General features: G+C 37.3%; 2 long non-coding RNA genes across 4 annotated transcripts in view; one reads left to right on the top strand and one right to left on the bottom strand.

Moving 5' to 3' along the window:
- The window catches only part of LINC02877 (long intergenic non-protein coding RNA 2877), a 111,914-nt gene extending 111,075 nt beyond the window's left edge, over window positions 1-839 (top strand). Inside the window, exon 5 of the long non-coding RNA XR_008547153.2 lies at window positions 545-839. This is a non-coding gene — a long non-coding RNA (long intergenic non-protein coding RNA 2877). The remainder of the gene's footprint in view (window positions 1-544) is intronic.
- Window positions 1-14,112, bottom strand: part of LOC104005809 (uncharacterized) — a 557,346-nt gene that overhangs the window by 122,888 nt on the left and 420,346 nt on the right. The window lies entirely within an intron of this gene.

Here is a 14,112-nt window from a genome sequence, read left to right on the forward strand (position 1 = left end):
ATATTATAGAACTTTTACAACTTAATTTATTGGTGAAGCCAATATTTACCCTGTATGTCTTAATGTGATTAATTTTAATTTGTATCAATTATTGGCATACATTTGTGATTTGCTTTGTTTCCCCTGCTAGATTGTTGGCTCTATGAGGCAGGAAACATATCTAGTTCCAGTGTCCAGAATAGGGGTTTATACATAAAAAGGAGTTAAATATTTTTTGAAGGAATTGCCTAAATTTCTATGATGAATATTAACAGAATGATCTAATCATTATTACACTTATTTTTTTTTCCAGATAGGGCCTGACTTTGCAGATGTTAAATTCTTTCTACTCTTGACTTACAATCTTAACTCCCTCTTTGTAAATGTGAAGGCTGGAAACTTTAGGGAAAAAAATCGGCAACAAGAAAAATTTCTGTGATCTTTCCCATGCCAAAGAGTTGGTGATGAAGAAAAGCTATTTCTGAGGATTGAGTATGCATAATCTGTGCTTGGCTTTCTCTGCTCCCTTTGATATTCTATTGAAAGTCCCTCTTTTATTAAACAGGAAAGAAGATTCAAGGAGGAACTGAAATACAGAGAGGCTCCTTTGCAAACCAGTATCAAACAGATCCCAGTCACTTGTAACATCTGCCCTACCATTGGAATAACATAATGAGAGGCCTGGGCAACCCAGAGAGAAGTGTAAATGACATCAGTTACTAATAAGAACACTGCTGAATTTTGAAAAACTTTTGCATGCTTTAATTTCTCCATATTTTAAGTAATTATACTAATTATGAGAGTGCTGTGTATTATTAGTTGTTTGGTCACAAATAAAAACAAAAGTCATTTCAAATATATATCTGACTTTACTGCTTTCCTATAGAGAATTGCTTTCTACAGTGAATTACTTTTCATGTTAAGAAAAAGTAACATAAAAATTCATGCTCTTGGGGATGAGTTGATGACACAGGCCCTCGCATACACCACTAGTGGAAGTGTAAATTTATTAATTTATTCAACAAACATTATGTGCTATGCATAGCTCTGGGCATTGGGGATATGGAGGCAAGCCAAACAAAATCTCTGCAGTCATGGAGCCTACACTTTAACTGGGGAGATGCAAGTGTAAATCAGTTGGTATTTTATACTATGGAGAAAAATGAAGCAGGTTAAGGGAGAAGGGGAGTTTGGGGAACAAATTTTCTTATTTTAGTGTGTTAGGGAAAACTTGGCATTTGAGCAGAGGTGTGAAGAAATCAGAGGAACTAACCATGCAGATATTTGTAGAAGGATCACTCAAGATAGAAGGAGTAGGCCTCGAGTACACAGAGGATGCTATAGCTAAGTAGAGTGAGAGAAGGAGAGAAAGAGATCAGAGTTTATGTCAGGGTCTAGGTCTGAGTGAGATGAGAAGTCCATGCTTTCTGTTTTAAAGGGGTTTTTAAGTAAGAATGATATAACTTGTTTTAAAAGACTCCTGACTTCTCTATGCCATTTTGGGGCAAAATTGATAGAAGAGAGATGTACTAGGAAGCCATTACAGTTAATCAGGCAAGAGACAATGGTGGCTGGGACTAGTCCCCACGAGTAGCAGTGGAGGTGAGGAAGTGGTCAAATATCTAGATGCATTCAGAAGTATAATTTTGGGGTGTACAAGAAAGGCTTGGCCAAGGAAGATTCTAACATTTTTAGTTAACTAGATGAGTGGAGTTGCCATTTTATCAGATACTGATGAAGAGAGTTTAAAGGAAGAAACCAGGAATTTGGTGTTATATATGATTAAGTCAAGATATCTATTAGAAATCCAGCTGGAATTGTCAATACAGAAGTCTGGAGCTCAAGTGGCAGGATCCAGGTTGAAAAAAAAAAGATCTTAGGATTGTCAAAAAAGAGATGGAATTCCCATCCGTAAGACTGCATGACTATGAATGATTATGACTAAGAAGACATAGTACATGGAGAATAGACAGGGAAACAGAGTGAGAGCAGAACTATTGGATTCAATTTTCAATAAGGGATATAATAGGGCCTAGTGATTTACAATGTGAACTCTGTGGTCAGAATGTCTGAGTTCAAACTGCGGTTTCAGCAAGGATTATCTGACTTCAGAGCATAGATAAAAATGGAAGTTTTATAGTTTTATATAAATTATTGTGAAGATTAAAAGAGAACCTGCTCACAAAGTACTTGGCGTATAAGTACTCAGTAAATGTTAGTCATCGTTATGAGCATCATCAGCGTTATTATGAATGAGTAACAATTTCTAAGGAAAGATGGATGGTAATACTCGTACTAATGATCTTCAGAGTTGATAAAAGAAAGTGGTAGACAGAGTTTTTATACCCATCACTACAGTAGCAGGTTTCCTTCTGTCCCTTCATGTTTTCTTTTATATAGACCTCAGTTACTCACAAATACCAGCCACACGGTTTGCATTTCTCCCTATGTTAAATTCTTGATCTCTCTTTTACTTTAAAGTTGCTGTGTTTATTGTAATATCATAAAAAGATCTAGGGATTTAAGCAGTTTGTGCTACATATATAATTCCAAAGCTACACATATGCCCTAGCCACTCAATAGTAAAGGACCTGTGAACTGATTAAAAGAAGTAAATCATGAGAATGTATCTTTAGATTAAGTTGAATAAGATACCAGGGAGCCAAAGGTGTGCATTCAAGTGAATGAGAAACCAGAATGGCATGGAGAAAACAGAAGAGCTCAGGTGGACTCCCTCCTAGACATGGGGGCTGAAGGGAGCCAGAGGGTAAGCGAAAGGTTCTACAGAAGATGACGAGCAAGAAGACAGCACTGATGATGTTGAAGTCCTACCCAGGAAGAGCTGTTTGTTTCTAGAATAGGAATAAGTAATGTAGTTACATCAACTTGGGATGTCAACAAAGGAAACAATGGCATTATGATTAAAAACCATTTTCCTATATGCTGGATTCATTCAAAACCAATATTGTTAATTATGATACATTCCAAGTCTTAGTAAAATCAGGCAATAAGCCTAAAAGAATTCAATGCCCTGTGTTTCTATTTTGGCAAAATTGCCTTAATAGTAAACAGAAATAAAATTTTAAAGATTAGAAAAATAGTCAAAAGAATCTATTTTTCTTTTTCTCCATTAAAATTTTGTAGAATTTTGTGTCTAGGAACATGTATATATACATTCACATATATATGAACACACACATGAATATATTAATATATATGGATATACACTCACATATATTTATATATGTGTGTTTAAAACTGCAGGCCAATTTGAAAAGGATGAGTGCGATTTCATTATTTTCAGTTAAGCATCAACTATTTAAATCTTATAAAATAAGTTCTTATCTAGTAATAAATCATAATTTTAGGTTGTTTCTACACAGATACCCATGCACTGGAAATGTTTACGGCAAGTATGTTAACCTGGAGTCTACGGAATCATAAAGGAGCCATGGATGAGCTTCACTAGGCTTACAGCCTCCCTGAAATTATATGAACATTTGTATATCTGTGTCCGTGTAAGTTTCTAGCATCTAGAGACACTGAAGGATTCTTAACTGATTCCTAATCTCCCAAAAGTTTTAGCCTGTTTTTTTCTTTTTATTATACTTTAAGTTCTAGGGTACATGTGCACAACATGCAGGTTTGTTACATAGGTATACATGTGCCATGTTGGTTTGCTGCACTCATCAACTCGTCATTTACATTAGGTATTTCTCCTAATGCTATTGCTCCCAAAACAATGTATTAACTATTTAAAATAAAAAATAACATAAAATAAAAATAAATAAAACTATTTAAAACAGAATCCACCAGAACATTGATGGATTATAAATGAGAAGATTTGAAAATCTATCATCAAGATACTACTTCTATCCAGACATCTCTGATCCTCTGTAATTATTTTTCTCAAAAGTTATTTATCCTAGATAGTCCCCGGAATTATTTAACTTCTATACTCAGACAATAAGATGGGGTGTTTTCTAACAACTTACTTCCTCTGTGAAAGAACACTAGTCTGGGTTCTGACATACCCCTGGGCTCACAGCAACATTTCTGGTTTTTTTTTTCTATTCTCATCCCAAGGGTTTTGGCTGATCAGGCTGGGAGGTGGAACAGAGAGGATTTTAGAGCTCATCATTATTTGTAAGGAAAATCTGCTTTGCTTGATTTTTATGTATTTGGAAGAATGTTATTGAGAACAAAAGGAGAAGGTAGTTGAGGGATGGAGAGAAAGAGGATAAAGAGGGAAGATTCAAAAGATACTTTGTTATATAGAAACACATTTGCTTCTTTGGGAACTGGCAATTTGCAAATGCTGTCACTAATCTGTTTAACATATGAAGATTTCCAGTTTAGTGTACATGTTTCATATAATCAATTAACAATTATTATTACATATATACTAGATGCTTAGTGCATTCTAGTCATTGAAGAGGACAGAAGGGAAAGAAAAATCACACTTTCACCTCTTAAAATATGTATAATTTGAAGCGAAAATTAAGCTAATACTAATACTAACAAATACTAATCAAAAAGAGGAAATTATTAAGTGGTAAACATATGAGGGAGGAGCCAAGATGGCCGAATAGGAACAGCTCCGGTCTACAGCTCCCAGTGTGAGCGACGCAGAAGACGGGTGATTTCTGCATTTGCATCTGAGGTACCGGGTTCATCTCACCAGGGAGTGCCAGACAGTTGGTGCAGGTCAGTGGGTGCATGCACCGTGCGCGAGCCGAAGCAGGGCTAGGCATTGCCTCACTTGGGAAGCGCAAGGGGTCAGGGAGTTCCCTTTCCGAGTCAAAGAAAGGGGTGACGGACGCACCTGGAAAATCGGGTCACTCCCACCCGAATATTGCGCTTTTTGGACCAGCTTAAAAAACGGCGCACCACGAGATTATATCTCGCACCTGGCTCGGAGGGTCCTATGCCCACGGAGTCTCACTGATTGCTAGCACAGCAGTCTGAGATCAAACTGCAAGGCGGCAGCGAGGCTGGGGAAGGGGCGCCCGCCATTGCCCAGGCTTGCTTAGGTAAAGAAAGCAGCTGGGAAGCTCTAAGTGGGTGGAGCCCACCACAGCTCAAGGTGGCCTGCCTGCCTCTGTAGACTCCACCTCTGGGGGCAGGGCACAGACAAACAAAAAGACAGCAGTAACCTCTGCAGACTTAAATGTCCCTGTCTGACAGCTTTGAAGAGAGCAGTGGTTCTCCCAGCACGCAGCTGGAGATCTGAGAACGGGCAGACTGCCTCCTCAAGTGGGTCCCTGACCCCTGACCCCCGAGCAGCCTAACTGGGAGGCACCCCCCAGCAGGGGCACACTGACACCTCACTCGGCAGGGTATTCCAACAGACCTGCAGCTGAGGGTCCTGTCTGTTAGAAGGAAAACTAACAAACAGAAAGGACATCCACACCAAAAACCCATCTGTACATCACCATCATCAAAGACCAAAAGTAGATAAAACCACAAAGATGGGGAAAAAACAGAACAGAAAAACTGGAAACTCTAAAACGCAGAGCGCCTCTCCTCCTCCAAAGGAACGCAGTTCCTCACCAGCAACGGAACAAAGCTGGATGGAGAATGACTGTGACGAGCTGAGAGAAGAAGGCTTCAGATGATGAAATTACTCTGAGCTACGGGAGGACATTCAAACCAAAGGCAAAGAAGTTGAAAACTTTGAAAAAAATTTAGAAGAATGTATAACTAGAATAACCAATACAGAGAAGTGCTTAAAGGAGCTGATGAAGCTGAAAACCAAGGCTCGAGAACTACGTGAAGAATGCAGAAGCCTCAGGAGCTGATGCAATCAACTGGAAGAAAGGGTATCAGCAATGGAAGATGAAATGAATGAAATGAAGCAAGAAGGGAAGTTTAGAGAAAAAAGAATAAAAAGAAATGAGCAAAGCCTCCAAGAAATATGGGACTATGTGAAAAGACCAAATATACGTCTGATTGGTGTACCTGAAAGTGATGGGGAGAATGGAACCAAGTTGGAAAACACTCTGCAGAATATCATCCAGGAGAACTTCCCCAATCTAGCAAGGCAGGCCAACGTTCAGATACAGGAAATACAGAGAACGCCACAAAGATACTCCTCGAGAAGAGCAACTCCAAGACACATAATTGTCAGATTCACCAAAGTTGAAATGAAGGAAAAAATGTTAAGGGCAGCCAGAGAGAAAGGTCGGGTTACCCTCAAAGGGAAGCCCATCAGACTAACAGCGGATCTCTCAGCAGAAACCCTACAAGCCAGAAGAGAGTGAGGGCCAATATTCAACATTCTTAAAGAAAAGAATTTTCAACCCAGAATTTCATATCCAGCCAAACTAAGCTTCATAAGTGAAGGAGAAATAAAATACTTTACAGACAAGCAAATGCTGAGAGATTTTGTCACCACCAGGCCTTAAAAGAGCTCCTGAAGGAAGTGCTAAACATGGAAAGGAACAACCGGTACCAGCCGCTGCAAAATCATGCCAAAATGTAAAGACCATTGAGATTAGGAAGAAACTGCATCAACTAATGAGCAAAATCACCAGCTAACATCATAATGACAGGATCAAATTCACACATAACAATATCAACTTTAAATGTAAATGGACTAAATGCTCCAATTAAAAGACACAGACTGGCAAATTGGATAAAGAGTCAAGACCCATCAATGTGCTGTATTCAGGAAACCCATCTCACGTGTAGAGACACACATATGCTCAAAATAAAAGGATGGAGGAAGATCTACCAAGCAAATGGAAAACAAAAAAAGGCAGGGGTTGCAATCCTAGTCTCTGATAAAACAGACTTTAAACCAACAAACATCAAAAGAGACAAAGAAGGCCATTACATAATGGTAAAGGGATCAATTCAACAAGAAGAGATAACTATCCTAAATATATATGCACCCAATACAGGAGCACCCAGATTCATAAAGCAAGTCCTGAGTGACCTACAAAGAGACTTAGACTCCCACACATTAATAATGGGAGACTTTAACACCACACTGTCAACATTAGACAGATCAACGAGACAGAAAGTTAACAAGGATACCCAGGAATTGAACTCAGCTCTGCACCAAGCAGACCTAATAGACATCTACAGAACTCTACACTCTAAATCAACAGAATATACATTTTTTTCAGCACCACACCACACCTATTCCAAAATTGACCACATAATTGGAAGTAAAGCTCTCCTTAGCAAATGTAGAAGAACAGAGATTATAACAAACTATCTCTCAGACCACAGTGCAATCAAACTAGAACTCAGGATTAAGAATCTCACTCAAAAGCGCTCAACTACATGGAAACTGAACAACCTGCTCATGAATGACTACTGGATACATAACGAAATGAAGGCAGAAAAAAGATGTTCTTTGAAACCAACCAGAACAAAGACACAACATACCAGAATCTCTGAGACGCATTCAAAGCATGTGTAGAGGGAAATTTATAGCACTAAATGCCCACAAGAGAAAGCAGGAAAGATCCAAAATTGACACCCTAACATCACAATTAAAAGAACTAGAAAAGCAAGAGCAAACACATTCAAAAGCTAGCAGAAGCCAAGAAATAACTAAAATCAGAGCAGAACTGAAGGAAATAGAGACACAAAAAACCCTTCAAAAAATTAATGAATCCAGGAGCTGGTTTTTTGAAAGGATCAACAAAATTGATAGACCACTAGCAAGACTAATAAAGAAAAAAAGAGAGAAGAATCAAATAGACACAATAAAAAATATAAAGGGGATATCACCACCAATCCCACAGAAATACAAACTACCATCAGAGAATACTACAAACAACTCTACGCAAATAAACTAGAAAATCTAGAAGAAATGGATAAATTCCTCGACACATACACTCTCCCAAGACTAAACCAGGAAGAAGTTGAATCTCTGAATAGACCAATAACAGGATCTGAAATGTGGCAATAATCAATAGTTTACCAACCAAAAAGAGTCCAGGACCAGATGGATTCACAGCCGAATTCTACCAGAGGTACAAGGAGGAACTGGTACCATTCCTTCTGAAACTATTCCAATCAATAGAAAAAGAGGGAATCCTCCCTAACTCATTTTATGAGGCCAGCATCATTCTGATACCAAAGCCTGGCAGAGACACAACCAAAAAAGAGAATTTTAGACCAATATCCTTGATGAACATTGATGCAAAAATCCTCAATAAAATATGGGCAAACTGAATCAAGCAGCACATCAAAAAGCTTATCCACCATGATCAAGTGGGCTTCTTCCCTGGGATGCAAGGCTGGTTCAATATATGCAAATCAATAAATGTAATCCAGCATATAAGCAGAGCCAAAGACAAAAACCACATGATTATCTCAATAGATGCAGAAAAAACCTTTGACAAAATTCAACAACCCTTCATGCTAAAAACTCTCAATAAATTAGGTATTGATGGGACATATTTCAAAATAATAAGAGCTGTCTATGACAAACCCACAGCCAATATCATACTGAATGGGCAAAAACTGGAAGCATTCCCTTTGAAAACTGGTACAAGACAGGGATGCCCTCTCTCACCACTCCTATTCAACATAGTGTTGGAAGTTCTGGCCAGGGCAATTAGGCAGGAGAAGGAAATAAAGGGTATTCAATTAGGAAAAGAGGAAGTCAAATTGTCCCTGTTTGCAGACGACATGATTGTATATCTAGAAAACCCCATTGTCTCAGCCCAAAATCTCCTTAAGCTGATAAGCAACTTCAGCAAAGTCTCAGGATACAAAATCAATGTACAAAAATCACAAGCATTCTTATACACCAATAACAGACAAACAGAGAGCCAAATCATGAGTGAACTCCCATTCACAATTGCTTCAAAGAGAATAAAATACCTAGGAATCCAACTTACAAGGGATGTGAAGGACCTCTTCAAGGAGAACTACAAACCACTGCTCAAGGAAATAAAAGAGGATACAAACAAATGGAAGAACATTCCATGCTCATGGGTAGGAAGAATCAATATCGTGAAAATGGCCATACTGCCCAAGGTAATTTACAGATTCAATGCCAACCCCATCAAGCTACCAATGACTTTCTTCACAGAATTGGAAAAAACTACTTTAAAAGTTCATATGGAACCAAAAAAGAGCCCACATCGCCAAGTCAATCCTAAGCCAAAAGAACAAAGCTGGAGGCATCACACTACCTGACTTCAAACTATACTACAAGGCTACAGTAACCAAAACAGCATGGTACTGGTACCAAAACAGAGATATAGATCAATGGAACAGAACAGAGCCCTCAGAAATAACGCTGCATATCTACAACTATCTGATCTTTGACACACCTGAGAGAAACAAGCAATGGGGAAAGGATTCCCTATTTAATAAATGGTGCTGGGAAAACTGGCTAGCTATATGTAGAAAGCTGAAACTGGATCCCTTCCTTACACCTTATACAAAAATTAATTCAAGATGGATTAAAGACTTAAACGTTCGACCTAAAACCATAAAAACCCTAGAAGAAAACCTAGGCATTACCATTCAGGACATAGGCATGGGCAAGGACTTCATGTCCAAAACACCAAAAGCAAAGGCAACAAAAGCCAAAATTGACAAATGGGATCTAATTAAACTAAAGAGCTTCTGCACAGCAAAAGAAACTACCATCAGAGTGAACAGGCAACCTACACAATGGGAGAAAATTTTTGCAATCTACTCATCTGACAAAGGGCTAATATCCAGAATCTACAATGAACTCAAACAAATTTACAAGAAAAAAACAAACAACCCCATCAAAAAGTGGGCAAAGGACATGAACAGACACTTCTCAAAAGAAGACATTTATGCAGCCAAAAGACACATGAAAAAATGCTCATCATCACTGGCCATCAGAGAAATGCAAATCAAAACCACAATGAGATATCATCTCACACCAGTTAGAATGGCGATCATTAAAAAGTCAGGAAACAACAGGTGCTGGAGAGGATGTGGAGAAATAGGAACACTTTTACACTGTTGGTGGGACTGTAAACTAGTTCAACCATTGTGGAAGTCAGTGTGGTGATTCCTCAGGGATCTAGAACTACAAATACCATTTGACCCAGCCATCCCATTACTGGGTATATACCCAAAGGACTATAAATCATGCTGCTATAAAGACACATGCACACATATGTTTATTGCGGCATTATTCACAATAGCAAAGACTTGGAACCAACCCAAATGTCCAACAATGATAGACTAGATTAAGAAAATGTGGCACATATACACCATGGAATACTATGCAGCCATAAAAAATGATGAGTTCATGTCCTTTGTAGGGACATGGATGAAATTGGAAATCATCATTCTCAGTAAACTATCGCAAGAACAGAAAACCAAACACCGCATATTCTCACTCATAGGTGGGAATTGAACAATGAGATCACATGGACACAGGAAGGGGAATATCACACTCTGGAGACTGTGGTGGTGTGGGGGGAGGGGGGAGGGATGGTATTGGGAGATATACCTAATGCTAGATGACGAGTTAGTGGGTCACATGTATACATATGTAACTAACCTGCACAATGTGCACATGTACCCTAAAACTTAAAGTATAATTTAAAAAAAAAGTGGTAAACATATATAAAATCAACTGAGATCATATTTACTAAGAGTGAGTTTAGACTTCTCTCATCCATTTAAAATGTTTCATTTAAATTATGAAACATTTTAAACATATCAACTATTGTAGAATATAATGTATCAATGAGAACCTCATTATGAAGGTTAAATATATATTTACATTTGGACCTTTTTTTTGTTAGATTTAAAAAGCAAATGAAGTGAAATGTTCCAGTTAATACCCATTCCTTCCACTCTTTCCCTTCCCAGAAGGAACACAATCACAACACTGACGGGTATTGCTATGTATGGCTGTGCAGCTTTGCCATGTATGTTGTACATTCCTAAAGAATACACTTCGGAAATTTCAAATATTTGCATCAATAGCACAAGATAGAACTTCCTGTTGCTTTTTAAAAAAAGTTTATTGTTTTGTTATTTACGTGACACACTTGAATATACTTTATTCATTTTAAAGGCTATAGAGCTTTGTTAATCTATTTTTATGCTTACAGAACAGTTTCCTTTAAAAATCTCATACGTTTTTCCCAGCCTAGGATATGTATTTTCACTCTTTTCATACTGTCTTTCATCAAACAGAAGTTATAAGCTATGATAACTGTTATAACAGTTTTTTCCATTATGGATCATACTTTTTGTTTCTTATTTAAGAAATACTCTGCATAGAAGCTGGAAAAGAAGATGGCATTCCAGACGTAGAATCCAGACAAACGGAAATTGGCTTGGTAGAAGACAATAAATAGATTGGCTTGACTGCAAGAAAAGGGACCTGAAGGAATTTTCTCGTCCACCTTTTTTCAGCTCAGACAGAAACTGGTAATATTCTAGGTACCTTGAGATAAATGGCAGAGTCTGCTCAAGAATATAGGAGATGGCTTCTTAGTCTACATGTTCCAGGCCTAGCCAGGCCCTTCTAAGATGAAGGGATTAGCATCTTGGTACATCAGTAACCATCTGAGGGATTGCAGCTTGCCAAGGCACCCAAGTTAGGAAGCTCTGAAACTTTGCCACTAGGGGGAACGAGCACTAAACTGTCCTTGACAGATCTTTGGCAAACTAAGATAATCTCTGAGGTACATTTTTCACAGCCTCACCATTGCAAGGTTAAATAAACCTTTTTTCAAGAACATTTTCTCTTATCTATCTTTTCTTACATCTTATATCTATCTTGTTTCTGAGGCCATCACTATCTGAAGTAAAGGCAGGCACAATTCTTCCACCTAGATCACTGTTCTCTGGCTAAAGTCCCTGCTAATTGACAGCCTTTTTCAATTGTTTCTTCCAGAAATGTTTCTAATTATTAAGTAATTACAGTAACTTTAAGCTAAAGTATGAAAAGAACACAGATTGAATTTACACATCAATTCAATAATTATTTATTTTATAACTTCGTTATTTGCAGTGTTTCCTCATTATTCTTGTTCTGCTCTTTCTACGATGTTGTATTGACCTGGAACAAGCAATAAACAACACGTTTTCATAAAGCTAATTATAAAATTTTTTTAAATGACAGTTGATATTGATATTATTTAAAAGCTGTCTTAATAAATATTTTGGAAACTCACCAATATATTTATTTTGTCATACTTTACCCTCAGAAAAACAAGAGGGCAAAAGGAATATTATCACATTACTTCCATACACATCTAAAAAATACATCACACCTACAGACAAATATATTTAAAAGGATTTGAAAGAATGAAGTCAGTTAGGAAGTAGTTCACTGACATGGCAATCAGAGTTTGTCAATTCAAAATCAACATTCATCATTCTCACATGTTCTTGTAGGTAACAAGTCAATCAAAATGGAATGGAGGGAAAACACCTTCATCAAAGTTTAGCAACAATGACAGGTTCATGCTTCTCAAATAAAAACACACATGCCAATGGAAAAACAAGCTAGCTACTAGGTTTGTGTAAATGGTACTACTTTTTGTAAATACTGCATCCCTGGCATATATAATTTTAGATTTGATTAATATCTAATTTACATAATTTTATATAGATGATTCTATTCTTTTACACAGGTATATTTGCCAATTAGTACCATCCCTTTCGCATACACACAATTCAGCCAAAACGACATTCTGTAGAGATCTATATAAGTCCTCCAGATGATTCCCTTTCAGGCTAAAATTTGAGAACTATTGCATTACTCTGGACTAAGTCTCTCAAAGACTTAATAGCTTAAATATTTATATATATTATGAATGCATACAAAGGATATGATTGCATACTATATAATATGAACATTATTACATAGGCAAACTTCATAGCAGAAATAAAAAGAGAAGTCTAAGAGGATTCTGCACTGGCTGACAAAATCTATACCAATTTTTACAGAATTAATTTTTATAAAGTATTAACCTAAGGTATCACAAAGTTCCCTATGATGTCATAACCTAATACATGTAGAATGGAAGAAGTGTTGCCTAATGCCTCAATCTCACTACATCCATCTGCTTAGAGACCTGTTGAGCCTAAGTTAAAATTTAATTTAGTATATATATAAAATAGCAATAACAAATATTATTAGCAAGTTTAAAGAAAAGTGTTGGCCGGGCACGGCGGCTCACGCCGGTAATCTCAGCACTTTGGGAGGCCGAGGTGGGTGGATCACGAGGTCAGGAGATCTAGACCATCTTGGCTAACACGATGAAACCCTGTCTCTACTAAAAATACAAAAAAATTAGCTGGGTGTGGTGGCGGGCACCTGTAGTCCCAGCTATTTGGGAGGCTGAGGCAGGAGAATGGCGTGAACTGCAAGCGGAGCTTGCAGTGAGCTGAGATTGTGCCACTGCACTCCAGCCAGGCGACAGAGCAAGACTCTGTCTCAGAAAAAAAAAAAGAAAAAGAAAAAGTGTTATCTTTCAGAAACAACAATTGAAAAAATAGTTATGACTTACGTCAAAATCTAGTATTGGGTATGAAGATATAAGTCAAGCCAGAAAACATCAAATATACTTGATTTATAACTAAAGTGAGTGGATTATTTACATATTGCTAACAATCAAATCTTTCAAAAACAAAAACAAAATATGTTCAATTTCATAATTCCCAAGATGTAGAGAGAAAAGCTGAAATATAATTACACTGCTCTATTGTTATTGATAGATAATAAATGTATATATTTTAGGGTACACATAATAATACATTCATATAATTTGAAAAGAAAAAATCAGTATTATTAGGATATTTATCACTTTAAATATTTGTCTTTTCTTTATGCCAGAAATAAATTTTTCTCTTCTAGCTATTTTGAAATATACAAGAGATTATTGTATGTTATAGTCACCTTAATGATCTATCAAACACTAGGTCTTATTTCTTTTATCAAACTGTGTATTTGTACCATTAATCACCTCTCTTCAGTCCCCTCTCCCTCCCACTCTTCCTGGCCTCTAGTAACCACCAATCTGCTCCCTATCTTCATGAGATCCACTTTTTAGGTTTCCACATACGAGTCAGAAGATACAATATTTGTCTCTCTGTGCCTGCCTTATTTTATGATCTCCAGTTCTGTCCATACTGCTGCAAATGACAGGATTT

Source organism: Pan troglodytes, chromosome 2 (genome assembly GCF_028858775.2).
Source record: "Pan troglodytes isolate AG18354 chromosome 2, NHGRI_mPanTro3-v2.0_pri, whole genome shotgun sequence".
NCBI lineage: Eukaryota > Metazoa > Chordata > Mammalia > Primates > Hominidae > Pan > Pan troglodytes.